The 24,878-nt window shown below is 42.3% G+C and overlaps 1 long non-coding RNA gene across 1 annotated transcript in view; it reads right to left on the bottom strand.

The window, feature by feature from the left end:
* LOC141984069 (uncharacterized) overlaps positions 1-24,878 on the bottom strand; it is a 160,339-nt gene that overhangs the window by 22,994 nt on the left and 112,467 nt on the right. Inside the window, exon 2 of the long non-coding RNA XR_012638634.1 lies at positions 18,315-18,377. This is a non-coding gene — a long non-coding RNA (uncharacterized LOC141984069). The remainder of the gene's footprint in view (positions 1-18,314; positions 18,378-24,878) is intronic.

The raw sequence follows: 24,878 nt of genomic DNA, 5'->3' as shown, positions 1-24,878 counted from the left end.
GAGTTAGCTCCCGCAGGAGGAAAGGGTGGGGTTGAGGCAGAGCGCAGCTATTGATCCTCCATGGACAAATGATCTCCAGTGACATAGCTTAGAGCAGCCCTGACACTGTTTTAACTCACACTGAGGCTATGCTGTCTGAGAATCAATGAGCCATCACTAGCTTCCCGACAGCAGCCCCTCCATCCCTGCACTGAGCTCAGTTCAGATATATATTGATATGATAATAACAAACCTGATTCCAGAATAGAGCTTGGGTAAAGATCCAAGTCTCAGACTGGAAGACTCTACAAGAAACAATGTGACTTTTTATGTGCACTCAGGAGAAACCCATCTGAGATCATCAAGAAAACCCAAAGCAAAGAAGTGTTCAAGGACACTTGAAGAGGCCAGTTTAACAAGGGTTTTGATTTGAAAACCACACGTTTAACCTTGCCTCTTTAACTGCTTTCTTACATTTCTATTTTTTGTTTAACTTTGAACCAAAGTCCAAGCTGTAAATCTGTTTATTGAGTTTTAAACAAACAAGATCACCCAAGACCACTAGTTGTTGCCCAACAACAATCCTTTCGTCTAGTTCCAGCAAAGTCCCTCTGGTTCCATTTCAGATTCCTTCAGAGTTACTGAACCCTTTCTTCAGGAACATCTGTCCAGATAATGTAAAGACTCGTAGCTGTGGCCCTTTGATCAAACCTCTCCATGAGTGCAGGACTCAGAAGAAACCCCTGTCTCTTCTTTTAATCCTCCATCTCTTAAAGACTATGAGCTTTTCTTTAAAATGCCTCAAGTTCCAGTTTAGAACCAACCTTGCTGAGAAGGTCATGAATGGAACACACTCCTGAATTGTCTAGAGGCAGACTGGGGAAGTTTGCCACTGTATCTTATTAGCACAGAGACCCGTAAGCAGGACACTTTCCCTCGATTTCACATCCGTCAAGCAACTTTTCAGGTTCCTATGGAAAAAAATCTCCGTGGTGCTTTATTGAGTTCACTTGACATTCCAAAATTAATGAGGCTTCTGTCTCTCTCTTAACCTCTAAGAACTATTGTGACCTCTAAAAGAAAAGAGATAACCTGATAAAAGTACTGCACTCCGACAGCCTTTTTCGGACTTTTCCAGAGAAGATGGTTGACACGGTTGGAGCCTTAATCTTCACACAGAAAAGCACTGAGACACAGAGTCAATTGAGCTCTCATTCTCCCTCGGCCACCTCACAGCAACTCTTTCACGTGCTGCCTGCCCTTTACACTGTCACTGGGAAAGAACCAACGTCACGTCAGGTGACGGTTTAATGCCAGGAAGGTGCTGAATATCTGCAAAAGTGTGATCATCCTCAGAGGTGCAGCACACCACCTTTTTAAAGAGGGAACCCTGTACTTCTTCTAACAGGGAGGATGCGCACAGTGCTATGAGACAGGACAGTCTAGAAGTGAATGCCCAAATGAGCAGACACATGAGCCTTCCTGAACCCCACAGAGTCCACAAGCGACAACATTCCCCTAAGAATGTGGTTGGACCTGTTCATTTGGTGGGGATGGTGCGAGGGCCTGAATTTAAGATGACTGTAAATAACCAGCCTCTAAAAATAGTGAAACTGCAAACCGAGTACCTATTGTGCCTTATATTGGGGTATCACCAAGAGGCTCACCCACCCCCACAATGAAGCCTGAATAGGTCTTTTCAACCACTAAGCAGTGATACAAAACATCATTTTCCTCCAAAGCCTGCTAGTCAAAATGCATAGTAAAAGGCTTTCCTCATCCCAGCTCTAAGCAAAGTAAAAGATCCCCAAGCCTGTCTGTATGTCGAGGAAATGACCTTTCTTCAGCTGGAGTCCATGCAGAAGAATAAGGCTGGTTTCAGCCAAAGGAAATACAGGAAAAAGTAGAGGCTGTTTTGCAAAGGTTTCCTACAGACAGCACAAGAGAAACCCCTTGGGTGAAATCCAAATTCCAGCTTTCTCTGACTTCCAACTTCTCTGGGTAATAATACCTCTTGGAAGAGGAGCCTGCTTAATCTATGATGTTCCTGTTCTTCCACTACCCCCTGTTTAGAGAACAGACGGAGAGCAACCAGATTAGCAGGTGGCTGTAATACACTTCCTGGTAATTTTTTGCAGGCTCATTTGGGTATTTAGGGAAGGATTTTAATAACACCCATTTTACCATAACCCCTGCGGGGTTCATTCACCCTTGTGCCCTAAATTAAAAGCAATCCCCAAACCTCAGATTTTTGCCATTTCAGGTCAAATGGCCTTCTGTGGGAACAGTTAACTTTCCTTTTTTATAGCTATCCTAGATCCAATCACTGCAGGACCTTTTTGTTGTTGGGTTTTTTTTCCCCATCAGAGAGGTAACCCCCACCTCTCTTTGGACTACCAGCTAGATCCATCTATGTCTAGGCATGGGCAAATCATCTCATTCTTTGGTCCTGGATGTGTTCTCCAAAAATGGCATAAAATGGAACAGGAGATTTCATAGAATATCAGGGTTGGAAGGGACCTCAGGAGCTCATCTAGTCCAACCCCCTGCTCAAAGCAGAACCAATCCCCAATTTTTGCCCCAGATCCCAAATGGCCCCCTCAAGGATTGAACTCACAAGCCTGGGTTTAGCAGGCCAATGCTCAAACCGCTGAGCTATCCCTCCCCCCAGATTTCCTCAACTATTTCTGCAAAGAATAGGCTGGAATGGCAGTGCATGAGATTCCCCTCCCCCAGACAACTGGTTTTCTGGGGGCGGGGGGAGGAAATGTGTTTTTCCCGTCTAAAAGATCCCTCCTGAGAGGGCATCTTTCTAAACAGTTAGAATTTTCCACACCTTTCCAAGGTGCAATGGATTAATCTCCAACTAAATCACACTCCCACATTTTTTCCATCCATTTAGGTTATATGGCTAAGCTTCTAATGTATCATTACAGAGTTCTCTATCGTATTTCAATCCTGCTTTAATCCTAAACCCCTCAAAGAACTTTAACTGTACAGAGCAAATCTATGAGGCCCACATGAAAGAAATCAAGATCATGATCAGATCCTGAGATAATCTAGCAAAAATTAATCTGAGTAAAAGTTGCACTTCATTGTTCCTGTCTGCTCCCAGCTATAGAAAGGCCTCAGATTCACTACAGAGCAAATCTCGCTGGCGGAAATCAGTTGATTTACTCTCTGCATTTGCTTTCATTCTAAAGTCAGCGGTCACCTTCATGTAAGTCCTGTTTATGATTAACTCGCAGCCGTTCCATCCTGGGAGATAATCTTGTCACATTTCACAAGCTAAACAGGATTGGGAATGGCCAGTGCTTCAATAGGAGACCTTCAGAGAAAACCCAAACTGCTGCAAGGTGTGGTGCTGATGCTTCAGTAGATGGCACTCTTTCCTCTCAGTCAGTACTGAGCCAGTGCTAAAGCTCTTCTTTTGATGCACTGTAATGTTGGAGGTCTTTCCAAGGAGAGTAAAAATCAAGCTCCTGACTATTCCTGGTCATTACAGATTGCATGGCACTTTCACAAGAGTAATGTGTTAGCTGCAGTGTCCTGGTCAAATTCCAGTTTCGATGGATACATTCTGTCCACTTACATTTCCCCACGGTTTCAAATGGACCTAATATTCTTTTTCACTTTCTTTCTTTTACTCTCGTGGAGTGTTGCCAAACAACTGCTGTGGGCCACTCCAGAGGTGACTGTATGTCAGCAGCGGTGATGTGCTACCCTGTAAATACAATAGACCATCTGTAAAGTGCTTTGTGATCCTTTGGAATGCAGCATCTAAACTCAATATATTATTATTCTAGGACACTTTTCTGTCAGCAGAATTGTAACAGAAACTAAAATTCCTTGCTAGAGCTTCAGCTCACTTTCATTACACCCTGGACTCTGTAATTGAAATAGAAAAGGTAATCCTAGCTTCCCTTTGATTGATGAACAGATGATGGTTCTGGAAACTGCTTCCATCCCTTAGACAGAAAACATATTTCAGAAGTGCCCACTAGTTTTCTCCCAAATCAAGTGCGCTCATCTTCCAAATCCCTCGATCTCCTTAGTCATTCCTATGGATTTCTCTACATTAGAGAGAGATTAAACAAGTCAGGCAGAGGATCTGCAGCATCCTCAGCTCTTGGTTATCTAAGATGGATTTCTCCTGAGACCCCACTGGAAGGCACATATTCTTAAAGGGCAGATTTGCATTCTTCAACAGTGTGGTTATTATCCTTTGCATAGATTTGTCACGTAATTTGAATGCTGTCCTACATGAAATGACACTATTCCTATAGTCTCATCTTTTACAGCACTCCTGGGATTTCTAGAAGTCTCTCTGTTTGCCTTCAGATCCTCTTTAGACCAATTTGCAGGCTGACATCAGAGGACTGCTGTTCTTTCTCTCGCTGTTTCCAACTAATAATATTTAAAGCCACCTATTTCTCTTTGCATTTGACAGAAAGGCAAGCAAGTACATTTTAAAAATCACCTGTTGGGTAAGTAATAAAAGCTTTGAGCCATTAAGTTCACATACATTTTCCTTAGTCTTCGCCAAGTTATGTCTAGGCTTGGAAGGATTAAATTTGTATTGGTAAATGTCAGTAAACATTGATTTCACAGTACACATACAAACTGACAACAAATATTTCCAGTGATGATAATAGAAATGTATAGATAGGCAAAGTAAGAAAAATGCTGGTTGTGAATTTATTAGAGTTTGATTTAAAGATATTTACTCTGTATATTTTTACATGGGATCTTGACCCCCTCACAACTGTGAAAATTTAAATTGATAAAAATAAAAAAGTTTACAAATAAACATCGATATTATCCATCCAAATAATTTTTAAAAATTGAATTCTGCCCAGCCTAGTTATGTGCAATAAATCAATTTGACTGTCCTTGACCACACTTAATCGTTGACTATCAGAGTATTCTAAGGATATCCCTCAGACACAGTCTGATTACATTACACAGAAAGATTACATTAAATGCTTCCTGCATTTTTGGCTGGAACAGCTGCTAACCGTGACTATATAATCAAAGGTTGCACTAAGGTGTCTGCCTTCCCCATTCTATTTATGAGTAAGATTTTCTGCAAATTCTTTATAAGATCTCCTGGCAGCTCACATTTTCTGTTTTCTTTTGCCTGCCATTTGCATGCCATGTAAGCCTGCGAGCCTACACCACAGTGACCCACATTCCAAACCAAAATCTATTTAAACACAAGGCCATTGACTGTATCAGTCATAATGATTTTATATGGGACTTTTAAATGATAGGCTTGTTTAGTGCAGAAAAATTTGTCAGATGTTCACAGCCTGAATTTCTGTGTTTAATTAGTCAGAGTAGTATACTTATATAAAACACTACTGGAAAATGCAAGTGCGCGCGCACACACACACACACACTTCTTGATTTTTATTTTTAGATGCTTTTATAAAAACAAGCCATCCCAGCCATGAACAAGCCATGAAACAAGCCCTCTCATTTGGTGCTCACTGCTTAAACATTTGCAGTTAATTAGTTTATATTAATATATCACTGATTAGCCAAATAAAATGGCATATCTCCCACTCTCATTCTGGGGCGGGGAGGTATGATTTTTCTTAAAAGGACCTGCTGCACTTGTCTTACATATATTCCTGTTTAATGTAAAGTGACCCAATTCACAAAAAAGACCCATAATTACATACTTATTTCAGACTTTAAAGGACCATATGATTTGTTCGAGAGATAAGGTGAGTGAGGTAATATCTTTTATTGGACCAGCTTCTGATGGTGAGAGAGACGAGCTTTTGAGCTTACAAAGAGTTCTGAAGAAGAGCTCTGTGTAAACTCGAAACTTGTCTCTCTCACCACCACAAGTTGGTCCAATAAAAGATATTACCTCACCCACCTTGTCTCTCAGATATCCTTGGATGAACATGGTTACAACAACGCTGCATATATGATTTGTTGTGACTGTTTACAACTGCTCAAAATCTCAGTGAACTTTTTTCCTTAAGTAGAACCTTCCATAATTATCATCCACAATCAGCAGGTGACAAATAACAATAGTGCTTAAGACTTCTATAGTGCTTTACAAAGGCTGGGACAAATTCACCCTTGGGTTTTATGAAGGTAAATACTAGTGGAGGACCAAAGAATAAGAAAGTCTGATGAGGGGGAGTTTATAGCTGCAGAAAGGGCCGCTTAACTTGCACTGGAGTGGAGGGGAGAGATATAGGGACCAGCACAGTCCAAAAAGTGGTCAGGGCTACCTAAAAAAGGGCTGTGGCCTGAGGAGCAGGAGTGCATTGATTCAATCCATTCCTTCAGCAGACTTCCCTGGTAGGGCACTTATGAAGTTTTGGCCATAAACTAAAGCTGCTGTAGCCAGAGAGAAATCACCTCCATTCCCTCACAGTGAAGCTTCCCTGTAGCAAAAGGGACTTGGTGGTGCAAGGAAGTGTAATGCACATGTCCCAGCATTACGGGTCTGATTCTACCCCACTGATGTCATTGAGAGTTTTTCCATTGATTTCAGTGGGAGCTGGAGCAGGCCCTATCGTCACTGAATCTGCCCCACAAACTGAATCTCACAACGCTCCTGTGAGATACGTATGATTATTTCTATTTTACAAGCAGAGGAATGGAGGCAGACAAGTTAAATGACTTGCCCAAGGTCACAGAAAGAGTCATGGTCAGAACTGGAATGTGGGAGTTCCTGGCTTTCAGTCTAGTGCTGAGACCACTAGTTCTTGCCATTTTCTCATCAACTGTTCTCATCTAGGCTTGAATTAAAAGCATGCAACAGAGCATCTCTCTTATTTATAATACTGATGGAGTAACAACACGCATCTGAGCAATGGGTGCATTACAAATCTAATCATCAAATAAATATTTTAGGGCCCAATCAATTGAGACCCTTCATGCAATCCGGGGCAGAATTTAGCCATTAGCAATGAATGAGTCTATGAAATTAAATGAACTCAGCCTTGTAAATTAAAAAATCTAGCAGATCTTAAAAACAAAGTAGTTAGTTGCCAGGTGGTATGGAGATCACCAATCCCCCGCCCTGTCAAACAGCAAATATAGGGGGAAGTTATCTGCCCAATGAGCTCTGGAACCACCTTGAATTCTTGATTGTCTAACAGGAGTTGCAGTCCAACTGTTCACATGTTCCTCACACCCATAATATATATAGGCTGATAGTGCACACAATAGGAGTGGGGTTTAGATAGCTAATGTTAAAAAGAATTGTCAAACACAACAATGAAAGGGCCCACAGCTCATAAACTAAAAATCTGTTGATTAAGTAACAGCCATTTCCTCATGTATGTGCTCTATTTTAACGGGCACATTTTAAATGCGATTGTACCAGTTTGTGCAGATTTTTTCTCTCAAAGACTCGTTATTACCCTAATTTGTTCCACAGTAAAATCAAATATTCTCTAATGTTTTTCATGTCAAAATCACGGGGGGGGGGGGTGAAATACTATTTTAGCACCACAGCAAATTCCATTAAATGCCAGAGGAGTTTAAAGTCTTGTTGTGTATCTCAAACTCCCATTTTTAATTAGATCTCTAGTATCCTTATTTTCCAGCCGGGGTGGGAATTCTTTAGAGCCAAACCACTCTGGCATAAGCGCAGAACTTGTTCACAGACCATGGCTGTATTAGATTAATATAAAACTGTCTTATGTAGATTTCAGAGGAGCAGCCGTGTTAGTCTGTATTCGCAAAAAGAAAAGGAGGACTTGTGGCACCTTAGAGACTAACAAACTTATTTGAGCATAAGCTTTCATGAACTACAGCTCACTTCACTGGATGCATGCAGTGGAAAATACAGTGGGGAGATTTATATACATAGAGAACATGAAACAATGGGTGTTACCATACACACTGTAACGAGAGGTGTATGGTAACACCCATTGTTTCATGTTCTCTATGTACATAAATCTCCGCACTGTATTTTCCACTGAATGCATCCGATGAAGTGAGCTGTAGCTCACGAAAACTTATGCTCAAATAAATTTGTTAGTCTCTAAGGTGCCACAAGTCCTCCTTTTCTCTTTGTCGTATGTAGTTGTGGACAAAATAAACCATCTGGAATGCTGTTCTCCCTTCCCAACCATCTTTCAGTCTATTGCAATTTGAAAATGGTGCTTTCCCCATCCTATCCTAAACTGTTGTGTAGGACCAGGGGTACTGCTAAACAGTTGCTCTGTTCCACCCCAGAAGGGGCTGTTTTTAAGTTACACCTCAGTGATTCAAATTTGAGTGCTTTGAGATCTGTAAGGATAACATATTTTTTCCACTGAAGACTGGGTTGCACAGTACTGGATTGCCATAAACACCATTCAGACCTGCTAGGTGAGGAACAATCCACGACCAGTATGAAGAAATGGTGACAATGAGAAGACTTTACTTACAGGGTTTTATACTTTTTATATTGGACCTGGCTGCAACCTCATTTATGATCTTAGCACAATGAACTTACACCAGTAAAATCAGATTCAGGGCCTCTATTGCTAAATTATCCTAATCCATTTTTATTTGCAAATCGATAGTCCTCGCAGAGGATTCACAGATTTATGGAGTTTAACACCAGAAGGGACCATTAGATCATCTAATCTGACCTCCTGTATAACACAGGTCATAGAATTTTACCCAATTACCCCTGTACTGTGTGGGGGGGGGGGGAGGGAACCTACTGGCCAAACACCCGGGGTGGGCACAACCATTGTGGAGGCTACAGCCGTCCTAAAGCTGCGATAGTGACCATGGAGCTCCTGAGTCTCTGTGACTGTGCATAGCCTATAGTTTGAGGTTAAATCTGAAAACCTATTAGATTTTTTAAAAAATATGATCTATACCCAAAAGCTGGGAGTGCTGTATGGGCTAAAGCCGTGAGCCATGCATATAGCTAACTGTGTGCAGTTGTTTGCACTTAAACCAAAGACCTAATGCCCTCAATCTGCCTTATGTGAACGTCGGTGACTATAAATCAACACTCAGTTCAACTGTTCCAAATGGCAATTTCTTTTACATTATCGTGGAGCATGCTGAGGATCACCTGGAAAGGATAATAATTACCTCAGAGTAAACAGTGCAGGTGGAGCTCTCCATCTTGTGCTTATTTTGTCTTATTCAATATGTATCATTTTGATTTAAAATCATTTCCAGAAACACAATAATTGCTTTCTGCTTTCATTTTATTTAAACCGTCACATAATGCGGCACCTGGAGAGATTATTTTTATTAAGCCCTGATCACCCTGGGTGAGAAGGGAAGTGTGAATGGAGTCCCTCCTCCAGAGCAATACTCATATACTGTGTATGAGTCTGTAGGCCCCGGTATGCCATTAAGGAAAATAGATCTGCCCTTTACAAGCTTGGCCGTGCTGGGGGATGAGGTGAGCAAAGACTGATACTTGACTCAGCCTCTCTAAATAAAGAAAAGCTTGCTAAACGCATCACAGTCAACAAAACCATGCAGATAAAGGGAGAGAATTATTGCAGAGACAGCAAAGAGGAAACAGACATGTATATCTGTAAAAAGCCATCCTGACAAGGAGAGAGCAAGAATTATAAGATCACTCACCTAAATACCTCCCAGGATGTCTTCTCTGATTAAGGATTTGTGAGAGTTATTGAGTTTTGAATTAGATGCACTTTAATAAAACAGTAGAATGTTCTTATCAGATTGCACCTGTATTGATTGTGTTAAAGAGGTCTATCCTCAGATCAAGGTCAGTGATTTTACATAAACTCACTAGGTACATAGAATCACTATTTGTATTTAGGATTACTATAGTCTATCCTCTTTGTTAGATTTTAATAGTTATTTGTGACACTTAGGAACAAATATACAATTCTCTCTCTCCTCCTCCACCCCCCCCCCACCTTTATTCCAATTACAAGATATTTCAGATTTTCTTTTAACAGTACTGCAATAGAATTTTAGGACTCAGTCATCCTGCAAACAATTATTATTAAGTGCATTGCTGCCATAGCTGGTCCTATTAACTTCAACAGGACTACTCATGATAGTAAGCGCTATGTTTGGCAGCAACCATTTGCAAGACAGAGACCTCTCACAAAACTCGGTGACTGGGCAACAAAATGACAGATCAGATTCAATGTTGATAAATGCAAAGTAATGCACATTGGAAAACATAAGGTCAACTATACATATAAAGTGAGGGGGGGTCTAAATTAGCTGTTACCACGCAAGAAAGAGATCTGGAGTCATTGTGGATAGTTCTCTGAAAAGACCCACAAAATGTGCAGCAGCACTCAAAAAAGCAAACAGAATGTTGGGAATCATTAGGAAAGGGATAGACAATAAGACAGAAAATATCATATTGCCTCTATATAAATCCATGGTATGCCCACATCTTGAATACTGCATGCAGATGTGGTGGCCCCATTTCAGAAAAAATATATTGGAACTGGAAAAGTTAAAGAAAAGGACAACAAAATTATTAGGGGTATGGAACAGCTTCCATATGAGGAGAAGTTAATAAGACTTTTCATCTTGGAAAAGAGACGACTAAGGGGGGATATGATAGAGGTCTATAAAATCATGACTAGTATGAAGAAAGTAAATAAGAAAGTGTTATTAACTCTTTCTCATAACACAAGAACTAGGGGTAACCCAATGAAATTAATAGGCAGCAGGTTTAAAACAAATAGAAGCAAGTATTTCTTCACACAACGCACAGTCAACCTGTGGAACTCTTTGCCAGAGGATGTTGTGAAGTCCACGACAATAACAGGTTCAAAAAAGAAATAGATACGTTCATGGAGAATAGGTTGATCAATGACTTTTAGCCAGGATGATCAGCGATGCAACCCTATGCTCTGGGTGTCTCAAATTCTGATTGCCTGATGCTGAGACGGGATGACAGGGGAGGGATCACTTGATAATTGCCCTGTTCTGTTCATTCCCTCTAAAGCATCTGGCATTGGCCACTGTTGGAAGACAGAACACTTGGGTAGACGGTCTGACCCTATATGGTCGTTCTTATGTTCTTATTTTGCCTAGCACAGATGCATTCTAAAATGATCTACAGACTTAAGGAAACATTGTATGCTTCATATAACCAAGTTCCTTTAGTGAAGTAAAATTCAGTACTTAAAATTTTCATAATATAATCTACAGATTAGACCGTCAGCTGGTGTGAATCAATATTGCTCCACTGACTTCAGTAGAGCTATGTCAGTTTATTACTGCAGTCTAAAAATCCAGGAGGCTTCTGAGGAGTAAAATAATTTTCTTGAGAGTGAGTGAGCGCGTGCGTAAGTGAGAGAGAGAGAGAGAGAGTGTGTGTGTGTGCGTGAGTATACAAAGAGAGACAGACAGATACACTTTTTTGTTTGTTTACTTACCGCCCAATTTGGTTCTGCTACCAGGCTGCAGACACATGACATTGGGGCCAGACCCCATTTAACCAGGAAACAAAGGCTGATAGTTCCAAAGAGTGTGATCCACAGCAGATGAGGGATCAGCTCAGCCACCTTCTGCCTCACCCAGGAGCGAGATCCAGGTCCTTCACAGCATGGCCAGACCAGAGAGCTACTAAGAAGGTGAGGGGTCCTGGGGCTACTGCTACAGCCAACAGGCTTCTTCATATGGAGTCACCACTCCACAATCAGCAGCACGAAAGGGCTAGTCCAAATGGCCCCAGGGGCCTATTTGGCTAGGGATCTGGGAAGAAATTCTACTCTGCTTCCTGCTGCTCTCTCTCCTCCCACTGGAGGATGGCAGTGCCATTCAAGTAAGGACTGCAAGGACACAGCAGGCTGAAAGGCTGAGCTCGGGGAAGGCCGAGGGAGCAACCTGACTGCGTGGCCACTAGGAGCCTGTACTGTAGGGCATGCAGGAATCAGTGAGAGGCCAAAGGGAAGGAGACACCTGGAGCTTTGACTAAGGGACTGATGTTGCAGAAGCACTGGGACTGTTTGTTTGCTGATAAAAGTGCCTGTTTATTAGTGACAGGGTGGTGTTCAAGTGATTTCTGGATGAATGCCTGCCTCCCCAATGGCAAGAGGAGGTTTCTTCACCCCAAGGCAAGGGGTGGGAGTTCAGAACTAACTACCGGGGGGGTGGAGAGGACCATGTTTGTATGGGGAGGAAAGCGGAAGGAGGACTGGGAGGGGTCTCCTAACCTGGGCCACCATAGCAGAAGCTTCTGAGACGAAGCAGGAACTGAGTGGAGCAAGGCAGCTATAGGGCAGTGAGACCTGGGGAGTGTCAGAGCTCCAGTTGTTGAACTGGGTGGTGGAACTAGCAGCTGGGAAAGCCGGAAACCAGAGGGACCAAAATTTCTTGACCTGCAGTTCCAAATGTCATGACAGATGAGGAAGTGAGCAGAGGGTACTCAATCAATCTAAAACACAAATTTTATCCAAGGCAACTCAGACTCCTCCGAACTCCGTCTGCAAAGAAAGAAAGAAGGCACAGCAGCTCAACACAGAGCACATTCATGCGGCTCAAAGATAGAGCTAGAAAGGCGTTTGGTTTGGTTTAAAGAGCTGCCAGTCTTTTTGCCCAAAGCCTGAGCCAAAACCATGGAAACAACAGATGGGGAAATGGAAGGAGAAAGGCCAGCGAAAAACTTGAGAAGAACATTTGAAGCTTTCCTCTGGAAATCTTGAAAACCTCAACACGTTCCAGGCTTCAAAGATCATCCTTAGTAGATTCCAAGCACATTAACCTGCCATGCTGAGGAGGGAACAAGGCAAGAGAATTCTCGCTTGCCATCATTGGGCCACCAGTGCTAAGTAAAGGCACGCTCTTTGGGGAAGGATGCCAAAAAGAGCCCTGCTCTTTCCTCAGATAGCTACAGTTCAGCATATTGCCACACAGCATAGAGCTTCATATGGATCACTACAGCAGCTTCCACCTGCCTATTTTCCACTCTTGGTGCTTGCAAGTGCAGAGCAAAGAGTGTGCAGGCAACAAGGTGCCTGTGTGAGTTTTTCCTACTCTTGATATTTTGGTGAGGGACAGAGGCTAGAAGGAGATAGAGGGGGAATGGGCAGGTCAGGAAAAATCCCAAGCAGCAGCAAGTTTAAACCTCAGACAAGAATGAACTTTCATGTCTGAGAGATGGTGGTCAGGCAAGTTTCTCTAGCATACATTTGCATTTGCCTCACGTGAATGCCCCTCAGTCCATAATCAGGTAGACACACTATGGCTTTTGCTTCAACTTCACGGAACAGAAAAATTCATTTTTTGACAATTGGCAAGTAGATTTTCCTCCTCCACTACCCAGCCACTGAGATGTGTGATCCCCATTTCTGTTCTTTCATCAACTTAGCTTTCTTGTTTCTTTCCCCCCAGTTAATCTAATACAACCAAGAAGTCCCAGGGGTCCTGAGCAAGCTCAATTGCCCAGTTTCTCTAGAGTAGCAATTACCTTGCCTAATATATGAAAGATTCCTTGTGCAAAACCAGGCAGAAACAGTCTTTTACTGCTGCTCATCAAGGGTTCTGATTGTCTCACATATGGGGACAAGGAACAAAAAAAGAGGCCCCTTGAGATGGTCAGTTTAGAGGCCCATGACGTAATATCAACCCTGAAAACAAGAGGAGGTGAGGCAGAACCTTTACAGAGGCCTGTGCCTTTGCAACAGCCCACTAACCAAAAGGTGGTGAGCAAGTGACCTCACAGAAGTTGGTGCTTTGACACCAGCAGCCTTTGCAGGCTGGGGTCTTTCATCCAGTCTCATTTTCTTTTCTAACAAAAAGTAGGAGCTGCAGGAATGATGTGTAAAAGTAAATCAACTAAGCCAGAGGGGGAAAAGCCCAATCTTCACTACATCCTCTGGGTAGAATGACTACATCTGTGATGCCTTAAAGAGAACCAAACCACAACAGCTGCCAAAGTACTTTGGTTGGGAGAGCATTAGCCCTGGATTAAATGCTCTTCTTTCCCTTAACATCTAAGGGTATATCTGCCCTGCAATCGAAGACTTGTGGCACAGCTGTGGCTGGGCCAGGTCAGTTGACTCAGGCTTGCAGGGCGTAGGCTGTGCGGCTATAAAATTGAATGTTTGGGCTTGGGCTGGAGCCTGGGCTCTAAGTCCCCACGAAGAGGGAGGGTCTCAGAAACATGACTCTAAGCCGTGCCTGTAGGTCTGCACTACTATTTTATAGCTCCGGAGCCCAAGCCCCATAGGCCCAGGTGAACAGCCCCGGACTCTCAGACTCGGTGCTGCATGTTTTTGATCACAGGGTACACATACCCTAAAGGTCCCTGGATTAAATGCTTGGTTTGAGCAAATCTCTCTGCTTTCCCTCAACTTCTTTTCATTAAGAGTGGATCTTTTTTCAGGGATGACAGTTTCTCCCTTTCATCAGTTATCCCGTAGGTATCAGAACAATTGTGAGAGCCTTCCTGTCCTGGGAGTAGGGTGACCGGATGTCTCAATTTTATAGGGACAGTCCCGATTTTGGGGTCTTTTTCTTATATAGGCTCCTATTACTCCCCACCCCCTGTCCCGATTTTTCACATTTGCTGTCTGGTCACCCTACCCTACCTAATGTTCCCTCTAATTTTTGACAGGCCATGTGCGCAAAAAATTTCTTCTGTGAAAATTGTTGTGCTTCTGTGCAAATTTTTGTGCGCGCGGTATTTCGCCGTGTGCGCGGGGTTTAGGATCTATGTGCACGCGCACAGCTTAGAGGGAACAGTGCCAGGGAGTGACATCTGGGCCCGTGAAGGGAAAAATCAGGAATCCTTCCTGCCACACCATATTGACTGAAACATTGCTTTCAACTGAGTCTTCGTTCTAGCTTGGCATCATCTTCTGCTTGTGAGTATGGTGTGAGCAAATGTCAATACCTTTTTTCCTCCCTAACTTCCAAGGAGGACCAGTCTGAAGTTTTATCAGCGCTTAATTCAAACATGGTTTGCTGTAAAAGGGTGAGAACACCACTATTGAAAAACAAGCAATTGTTCCAAGTTCCCTAGCTGCAAATACTCTTCTCTGGTGAGGTGCAAACCTCACAGAACCCACACAATTCCATTTCCCCTATTGCTAGGGCCCCACAGCAAACCATTCCAAACATGCTAAAACATGCTTAATTGACACTGAGCTGGCTGAACAAAAATGAGGTTATTTTTCAAAAAACTGGCAAAGTTCTGAGTTCAACTGTGCTGTCTTCCATGATTGATTTCACTTGGACAATTTCCCACCAGTTAACACAAAACCCAAAGACATCCTCCTTTTCACAACCCTACCAGAAGTTCATAGGTCTCTTGGCTACCAGTTTCCTGGGTCCCAAAGAGCAGCTTTGGGTAATGATGGAGGACGCAGTGTGAATCAACCCTGATTTTTAGAAATCACAATAAGAAGCTTCCAATGTACATTACATATTCAAATTCAAAGCGGTCTTCACAAGGAAGAGGGCTAGAGAAATTTTTTTTTAATGCACGACAAGACGACGTTTACATTTTGTCATCCCCAAAAATCACACTTCAGATGCCTTGTTTTGACTTTGTACGTTAGTGACGCTTACCTAATGGTTATAAACCTCGAAACTTGTATCTTCTCTGCACACAGATTATGTATTGATAACTATTTCTGCTAGGGGTGCAACTTTTAAAATAGATACAAACCCTATTGTGCACACAGTTATACTAGTGTAGCTTATTCCCCTATATTTATACCTTTATGCTGGTATAATTGGATCCATACTAAGGGGTTGTAATACCTTAACTATACAAGTTTCAAACTGCTCGTTAAAGCAGTACAAAACTTGTGTGTCTTGGGGAAATGTTTTTGCTCTTCAGACATTCCAATCAAAGCTGTAGCTCATGAAAGCTTATGCTCAAATAAACTGGTTAGTCTCTAAGGTGCCACAAGTCCTCCTTTTCTTACTGCCCCATTGAAATCAGTGGGAGTTTTACCCCCACGTTGTTTTATAAATTTTTCCCAGCTACAGGAGTAAGCCAACAACCACTTATGGTGTAAACAGCCTCTCAAAGCAAAGAAAATAGAAATGACACCCCTGATTAAAGCCAACTTCTATAATCGCCTCTCCTACAAACACATTAACACCTCATTAACACTACCACATGCGTACAAAAGAAATGGAGGTTGGAAACAGCTCAGGCACAAAGTAAACAAATGATAAACAGAAAAGGAGGACTTGTGGCACCTTGGAGACTAACAAATTTGTTAGTCTCCAAGGTGCCACAAGTCCTCCTTTTCTTTTTACAGATACAGACTAACACGGCTGCTACTCGGAAATGATCAACAGAATTGCTGCTTATTTTTGTCTGACAGTCTCAGAAATAGTTGCTCCCTAGTTACATGGGTTATGTTCCTCTGACCTAGAAAGGCAGAAACGAATGAGATTACACATTCCCACAATGCAGTGAAGAAATGTTTCTTACACCATGAGATCATAACTCAGAATAAGGAAAAGTTGATAAAAAACAACAAATGGAAAACGGAGTGGGGTTTTTTTAATATAGTAAATTGATAAGGTTTGTAAAGAAAATGATTTTTAATCAGACAATAGGCAATGATTTTAAGAATACAAAAGACATTAAAATAAAAAATGCACACGTTAGAGCAAAATGAAAACTAGTAAATATACAAGGTTTAAAGGCAACCTAAAATCGGGCTAGATTGTGCCATTAGGCTCAGTCCTGAATATGGAACAACACCAGGAAATATTTGTGCCTCAGAGTTATCTTGGAATCTCAATTCCTCTGGAGCTTCCATTTTCCACTGCAGGGACCTTGCATCAGCTATTTACAAGACACAGTGTATTCTGCCCTTTGCATCCAGTCACCTCTGCTGGGGCGCAGTATGGGCATGAGTGGGGGAAGGAGAAGGAGGCAGTGTCATGGCGCTGACTGCTCTAAAGCCCCCTGAGCCCCCTCCCAGCAAAGCCCCTGCTTGTCTCTCTCTCCCTGGACTCAAGATCCAGGCAGGTCTACTGCAAGCCTAAGGCAGCTGAGGAAAGATGGTCCAGTAGTTATAGCACAAAGCTAGGACTTGAGAGACCTGCGTTCATTTCCTTGCTCTACCCCAGATTTCACCTTAGGTCATACATAAAGTGCAGTGCAGTTCCCGCTCTGTAAAATGTGGCTAATAGCACTTCCCTACCTCTCAGGGGTGCTGCAGAATAAATACATTAAAGATTGTGAAGGGCCTTGAGAAACTGGCACCAACTCCATGAGTGGAGCACCATGGAGCACCCACAGAAAATAATTAGTGGGTGCTCAGTACCCACCAGCCACATGCCAATCAGCTGATTGGTGGGTCCTGTCAATCAGCTGTTCGGTGGTGGGTGGAAGGTGCTGCGGGGAGGGGGCGGAACAGGGGTGGGAAGAGGCAGAGCGAGGGCAGGGTGTGCTCAGGGAGGAGGTGGAGCAGGGGCAGGAAGAAATAGGGCAGGAGTGAGGTCTTGGGGGAGAGGGTGGAGCAGGAGCGGGAAGAGGTGGGGCGAGGGTGGGGCACTGGAGGAAAGGGCGGAGTGGGGTGGGGCCTTGGGGTGGAGTGGGGGTTCAGAAGCCATCCGGAGAGAAGAAAGTCAGTGCCCGTGCATTGAGATCTACTGATGAAGAGTACTAAACCAGAGGCAAGTTATTACTGCCCGGCACAGTCAATGTAAGACCAGGGCACAATCTATTTGTGAACAGGCAAGAGACAAGCTGAGAACCTAACATCACCACATTTTGCTTGTCTGTTGATTGTCCAATGTTGTATCGTTTTTGTCTTGTCTTTTTAGGTTTCAGTCCTGCAACCAATAGTGAGACTACTCCTAGGAGTAAAGTTACACATACATAGGCCTTGTTTACATGCAGAAGTTGTGCTAATTTAACGTAAAATCTTTTAAAACCCAATTTATTTAAACTGGAGTAAACTCTCGGGTGGCTTATTTTGGTGTAGTTTAAACTGCACCCTAATCAACTTAAGCCAAAACAAAAGAAACGTGGTTAAAGAGTATCCACACAAGTTCAGGTAAATCAGTTCAAAACTCACACTTTAAGTTAAACTGATGCAACCTTCCTGTGTACACCAGCATTTAGACTCTAAGCTCTTCCGGGAAGGGACCATTTCTTCCTCTGTGCTCATACAGTGCTTAGAGTAATGAGGACCTAACCCTGATTAGAGCATTTGAGTGGTACTACAATATAAATAATAAATAACAATGATGGAATGTGTCCCATTAGACAGGGAAGTAGACTAGTGATTCAAGAAATCTAGGCTCTGTTTCTGACTCTCCAATTGGCCTGCTGTGTAACCTTGGACAAGTCTCTTCCCCTCTTGCTATGTGTCTGATTTATCTATTTAGATGACACGTTCTCTGGGGTAGGAACAGTTTCTTACCATGTGTTTGTAGGCAGCCTTGCATAGTGGGGCTCTGATCTCATCTGGGCCTTCTAGGTTCCACTGTAAAACAAACAGCAATAATGAAAATAAATAATCACAAGAGTACATCATGTTTTCTCAACAAAGGAATGTAACTTTTGTAATAGTGCATGTGCATGGTAGAGAGAAAAAAGAAGCTAACAGTTGCATGCCTGTATTTTCAGGCTTGTGTCACGCTCTAAAATCACATCCAGATGGCAACAACAAAATCACAGCCTCAAAGCAGCTGATGAAAGACAGTTGCACTAGCTGGTGCGATTCTTGGTGCCAACTATGCGTTTGGGAACAAATGTGGGAAGAGCATGCAGAATGGCAGAGATTTTGCACCAGTTTACAGTGTACAGATGGGGGTTCTGGGAGGCATTACAGTGCATGACTACTTTTCTGATTTCTTCGGTATCAGCTGTAGGACCCACTGCCAAGCTGGAATCCACACTGGGATCAGAGAACTCATAATTTTTAAGAGACAGTTGTAATTTGTCCCTAAGTTACTTTCAACATATGTAAATGTTTAGGGGAAAAGTGGGAGGAAAGCTTGGTTTTGCAAAATGCACAGCATCTTAGGGTACTGAACATTGAACATGTCACTTCCACTGGAACATCAGCACCCTATAGCTATCATGCCTGGTACATTAAGCAGTAATAGAGGTGCAGGTTGTTTAACATACTATCTATGTGGAGATGCAGTGCACTGGCTAATAAATTGGTTAAACAAATCATCTCCTTCAGTCTATGATACATGTCTTTCGTTTGCCACCCAGAGAGGATTTGAAAAAACAAAACTGCTGTCCCACTTATTTGAAACAGAGATGAGCTACAGTTGAAACAATGTATGCAAAAATCTCTGAGCTATGGAACTTCAGCTAGAATAGGATCCAGATGCAAACCACCGGAGCTTCCGAAAGTTGGAGAATGACATTTTGCAAAAACACCCAACATTCTCCATCGCTAGTCCTGCCCCCTCACCTCTGATCCTTCCTTTCGTCATCTAAGCCACAGCAACCCCCACACCATCCTTCTCCTCCTGCCTTTCATAGCATCCCACTTCCAAAGTTTAAATTATTTGCATAGCATAAACCACATAGGTTCCTTTTTAAATATGCACTTTCTATATGTCACACTTGATTTTTCACATCGTTACACAGAACAATAATAAGGATATAAATGGGCAATTTTAAAATATTTTATTTAATTGGAGCTGATTTGGATGTCCACAAAAGAGCTGGTTGAAAAAAATGTTTGCAAAAACGCCTCTCTTTTTCCATAAAAAAGTCAAATTCTGAATTTTTTCAACCAGTTACAGAGCTTCTCAAAATACAGGAATTCTTTTGCTAAAAAATTATGTTTTTAATTGAAAATTTTGAATTTTCTGACCAGCTGTAGTCTGCAACAAGGGGATTCTTGGGAAAGATGTGTGAGTCATTTTTCCTTACTTGTGAGCACAAGCTGGAAGCAAGGTATACATACCTTTATTAAATAGGCTTTGAGCATGTAAAAACCATATAATTCAGAGATTGTTAAACCACAAAATTTAAATCTGGATCCAGATTGAAACCCCAAATTTCAGAAGTGTTTGGGTCTGAGGTTTTGGTTAAGATCATATAAGAAAAGGGTCCAGCTGCAAAATTTGGATCCAGGTTCAGATTTCAAATGCTCCAGGTCATTTCTACAACAATACAGTAAAAGAACATATATTTTTTCTTCAGAGAAGGTAACATTGGAGCTGTGAGATAGTGAGAATTGTTCACATGAAAAATACAAAAATAGTAATACTTCTACATGGGTAACAGCCAAACAGGAAATTGTTAAAATAGCCAGCTAGATCCTCAGCTGGTGTAAACTTCTACAGCTCCATTGAAGTCAGGGAAATATACCAGTTGGTGAGCTGACCCATATACTGTTAAAGAGACACTGACAACTTATAATCATACTTACTACGATTACAAGAAAGAATACAAGGTTACTATATTAGTCTAATAAGATTACTATAATTGAAGGGGATTTGAGAAAACACCTTTTTCCTCTACTTTTTCCATTTTGTTTTCACATTTGACATTAGTTAGTGTTTAGTCAATTTCATGGTTTCCCCTCTATTGTCAGTCTGTCACTTCCCCTGTTTGTGTAGGTCTCTCACACAGCACCAAAGGAGCACAAAAACATTTAAAAAATATTAAAATTGTGATTATAAAACCTCAAAAATTGGCAGGGGGGGCTCAAAAGGAGCAACCGTACTTGTAACTATTTTAAATTCATTTTGTTTTAAAAATGACCGCTTTTCAAGTTGACTTTGTCTTTCATATACATCTGTGGGTGCGTTTCTCTGAGTTACAGCATTTACCATTTTAACATAATAAATTATTCCACATCAGTATAGCTGTCTGCAAAAGTAAAATAAATCCTCTTAAATGTATAGAGTACGTTTGCTGAAAAAATTATTAAGATACAGACCTAAGAGAGAAGAGAACTTAATCATAGGAAAAGTTTAATAACTAAATCCAAAGTACTGAACAGCAAATACTCAGGATTTGGCCACAAGTCCACAGATTTATTGTACAATTATCAAAACAAAATTTAATGCAATTGTACGAGACTCAAAAATATAACATTCCCCACACACATCTAAAATTGTAGAGAAAATGGCATATTGGATTTTTGAAAAATAATGTGGTGGGCGCTCATCATCAAAGACTGCAGTGCATAAGACCAAGGAGGTCGAGTTTAAGCTGCATGTGCAGTCTACACTTTGGACATATTTGTGCCTTTAAGGCAAAGCCAAGTACTAGGAACAGGATGGTACAGAGCTGCACCACTCCACAGGGACCTCAGGTAGAATTCCTCCCCTAGTTGTATCTTACATAAGAGCAGCATGCCTGCTGTTACACCTCTTCAACAGGTGCAGTTACTGTCCAAGAAGTATGGGCTGGATGAATGGACTATGAAGTGGATAGAAAGCTGGCTAGATTGTCGGGCTCAACGGGTAGTGATCAATGGCTCCATGTCTAGTTGGCAGCCGGTATCAAGTGGAGTGCCCCAAGAGTTGGTCCTGGGGCAAGTTTTGTTCAATATCTTCATAAATGACCGGGAGGATGGTGTGGATTACACCCTCAGCAAGTTTGCAGATGACACTAAACTGGGAGGAGAGGTAGATACGATGGAGGGTAGGGATAGGATACAGAGGGACCTAGACAAATTGGAGGATTGGGCCAAAAGAAATCTGATGAGGTTCAACAAGGACAAGTGTAGAGTCCTGCACTTAGGACGGAAGAATCCAATGCACCGCTACAGACTAGGGACCGAATGGCTCGGCAGCAGTTCTGCAGAAAAGGACCTAGGGGTTACAGTGGACGAGAAGCTGGATATGAGTCAACAGTGTGCCCTTGTTGCCAAGAAGGCCAATGGCATTTTGGGATGTATAAGTAGGGGCATTGCCAGCAGATCGAGGGACGTGATCGTTCCCCTCTATTCGACACTGGTGAGGCCTCATCTGAAGTACTGTGTCCAGTTTTGGGCCCCACACTACAAGAAGGATGTGGAAAAATTGGAAAGAGTCCAGCGGAGGGCAACAAAAATGATTAGGAGACTGGAACACATGAGTTATGAGGAGAGACTGAGGGAACTGGGGATGTTTAGTCTACGGAAGAGAAGAATGAGGGGGGATTTGATAGCTGTTTTCAACTACCTGAAAGGGGGTTCCAAAGAGGATGGCTCTAGACTGTTCTCAGTGGTAGCAGATGACAGAACAAGGAGTAATGGTCTCAAGTTGCAGTGGGGGAGATTTAGGTTGGATATTAGGAAAAACTTTTTCCACTAGGAGGGTGGTGAAACACTGGAATGCGTTACCTAGAGAGGTGGTGGAATCTCCTTCCTTAGAAGTTTTTAAGGTCAGGCTTGACAAAGCTCTGGCTGGGATGATGTAATTGGGGGGATCGGTCCCGCTTTGAGCAGGGGGTTGGACTAGATGACCTCCTGAGGTCCCTTCCAACCCTGATATTCTATGATTCTATGTGCCCCTGGCCAGCTCAGCTGGCTGGTGTGTAGGGGAGGCAGAGCTTTGGCCCTGTCTCCTATCTACCCCAATGAGGATTTATTGACTTTCAAGGAGATACAAAGAATGAGCTTGTGCTCTGCCCCAGACAAAGCAGAGATTATATTTGTTCCTCACACATGTGTGGAGGCGTAAAGGGGAGGGTTCTCCTTGTACTCTCCAGACTTTTCAAGGCTTAGCTCAGCATCTTTAATGATTTCTTAATATAGGCAGGGCTTCTGTACAAAACATTGTGTTTACATTTGTGGGGCTTAGTATGGCTCTCTCCTATCTCAAGGAACTTCTGTACTTAAAAGTTTTCATAATTAAAAAAAAAGTAATTAGCCTGAATATACTTCTCGGAAAAGAGCAATACGTCGCAAGGGGGTCTTTCCTGGTTGAAAAAAAAGGAGTATGACTAAATGGGTGAAAAAACTGTGTTCTGCATCTCTCTCATTCGCTGAATATTGACCAAATAAAATAAGACACACTTAACTGTGGGCTGTTTGCAGATTAATTTGCCAGTCATTGTGCAAGTTCCTCTGAGTTTTCCTCAAGATGGATTCAGTTTTCAGGTAATTTTATTGCAGCTTGAAAAGATGGTATAAGAAAATAGGGAGATGAAAATGATATCTGAAATTAGGAATTTTTTAAATGTTCCTCCTCCCCCTCCCCCGCTAATCTGTGAATCTGATACTGTAAATCCTGTTCCCAAATCAAATAAATCCAGCGATTCGACATCGACTGGGTTTGAAGGAGGAATCTTCAGTGGTCTGAGACTCACAGCTGTGGTTTCCCTCCCTCCCTTCAACTTTGAAGTAGCTTCATTAATTTGGATTTAGATTTAGATTTCAGCCTCAACTCCTAGTGGGGAAAAAACATGGCAAGCCTTGAAAAGTTATACCCAACTGTGATGCTCTCCTCCAGGCACTGAGAACTGGACTCCAGTATTACAGTGTCAACCTCCTGCCTTAGTCAGTGTGAGCTTTACTGGAGACTAGACTATGCATCAGCTCCCTGCTACACCAATCTGTCTGCGTCACCAGCAAACTCCTCAAGACTCTGCCAGTCTTTACATTGCCTTGCAAGCAACAATAGGTGAACCCCAGTTCTTCAGAGACCTCTCTCTGTAGTGTCCAGTCCCTCTCACTGGACAGGCACAGAAATGAAGTTTACTGCCTCCAAAGAGCCCATGCACACACCAGCCAATTGGTTTAACTGAGGACTCACACTTAATTCACTGTAACAGCACTGAAATTGTCTATAGGAAAACTAAAAATAAGTTTATTTAAAAAGAACAGAAATATAAGCAGATATAACAAAAATAGAAAATGGTTAGAAACAGACAAAATAAAACATACTTTCTAGTGTCTAAGACTTAACTTTAGCAAGCTACAATTTTTGCCTAAACAGCTTTCTCACTTACTGCCAGCCTCCAGCCCTTCTGGCAAGAGGATCCAGCATCCCTAGAAGCAGAGGGTGCTGTCCCCCCTGTCCCCTAAGTAATGGATAACTGGTGGGTTTTCTCCCCTTGTTTTTATAGTCCAGTAAAGTTTTTAAATGTATTCTTTGAAAAATAAACTCAGACAAAGTTCCTCTCCTCTGCAGGGGTGTAGACCCAAGCTGTTTTCCACATCCGCCGGACAATTTACTTTTTTGATTGGCTTAATCACTTTGTTTACCTTAGATGTAAATGTACTTCCATTGTCTCTGGCCTCACCTTGCTCAGTTTACACTGGAGACACAAGCAAACAGGTGAAACAGCATTCCTTTGTCTACAACAAACTTCTTTACCCTCTCTACTCAAATTGCTTAGCCAGAACATATTTTAGGAACATTTTCCAGCACACACACATAATCCTTTACACAGGAACCATACATTATGCAACAATATTAATCACCAGAGTGTCATCGGTTTGTATATGATACCTTCATGACACTGTTTGGCTAAATAGTGTGTTGGGTGTGCCCTTTGCCAGCTGGCATAACGGGGCTCATAGGGTCACACCAATTTTGTCCGTGCTGCTTTGAAATAAAGAAGAAACATACCACAGGAATTTAGGAAGATTTTTTTTAACTGGTCATGTAATTTTCCTCCTTAAGCACACTCTTCTGCAACATAGCCCTCTTAGAATCTTAAATATCTAGCAGCCCCTCACAATGGCCCCAGTCACAGCTTCGCAGAGCAAAAGGCCTCTGTGATATCACAGACACAGGAACTGGGAAGTTACAGCATGTTCCCAAGGAAGGGCTGTACACCCACAGGTAGTTGGCAGAGGGAATGCACTGCCTGGAGGACAGAACGTAGCACAAATATGGTTTTTTTGACGCATGAAAGGCGAGATGCTGTGCTTCCTCTAAGAAAAAGAAAAGGCACTCTGATATGCAGGGCTGACTAGATGCAGCATATTATGAGCTCGCCATCTCCCCATCCCCTGGTCATTGATGTTCATAAATGAATATGCAGTGATACTGTCGAGGCTGTAGACATTTTACGA

The sequence above is a fragment of the Natator depressus genome, chromosome 3 (assembly GCF_965152275.1).
Source record: "Natator depressus isolate rNatDep1 chromosome 3, rNatDep2.hap1, whole genome shotgun sequence".
Classification (NCBI taxonomy): domain Eukaryota; kingdom Metazoa; phylum Chordata; order Testudines; family Cheloniidae; genus Natator; species Natator depressus.
This window is presented reverse-complemented; position numbering and strand designations above follow the sequence as displayed.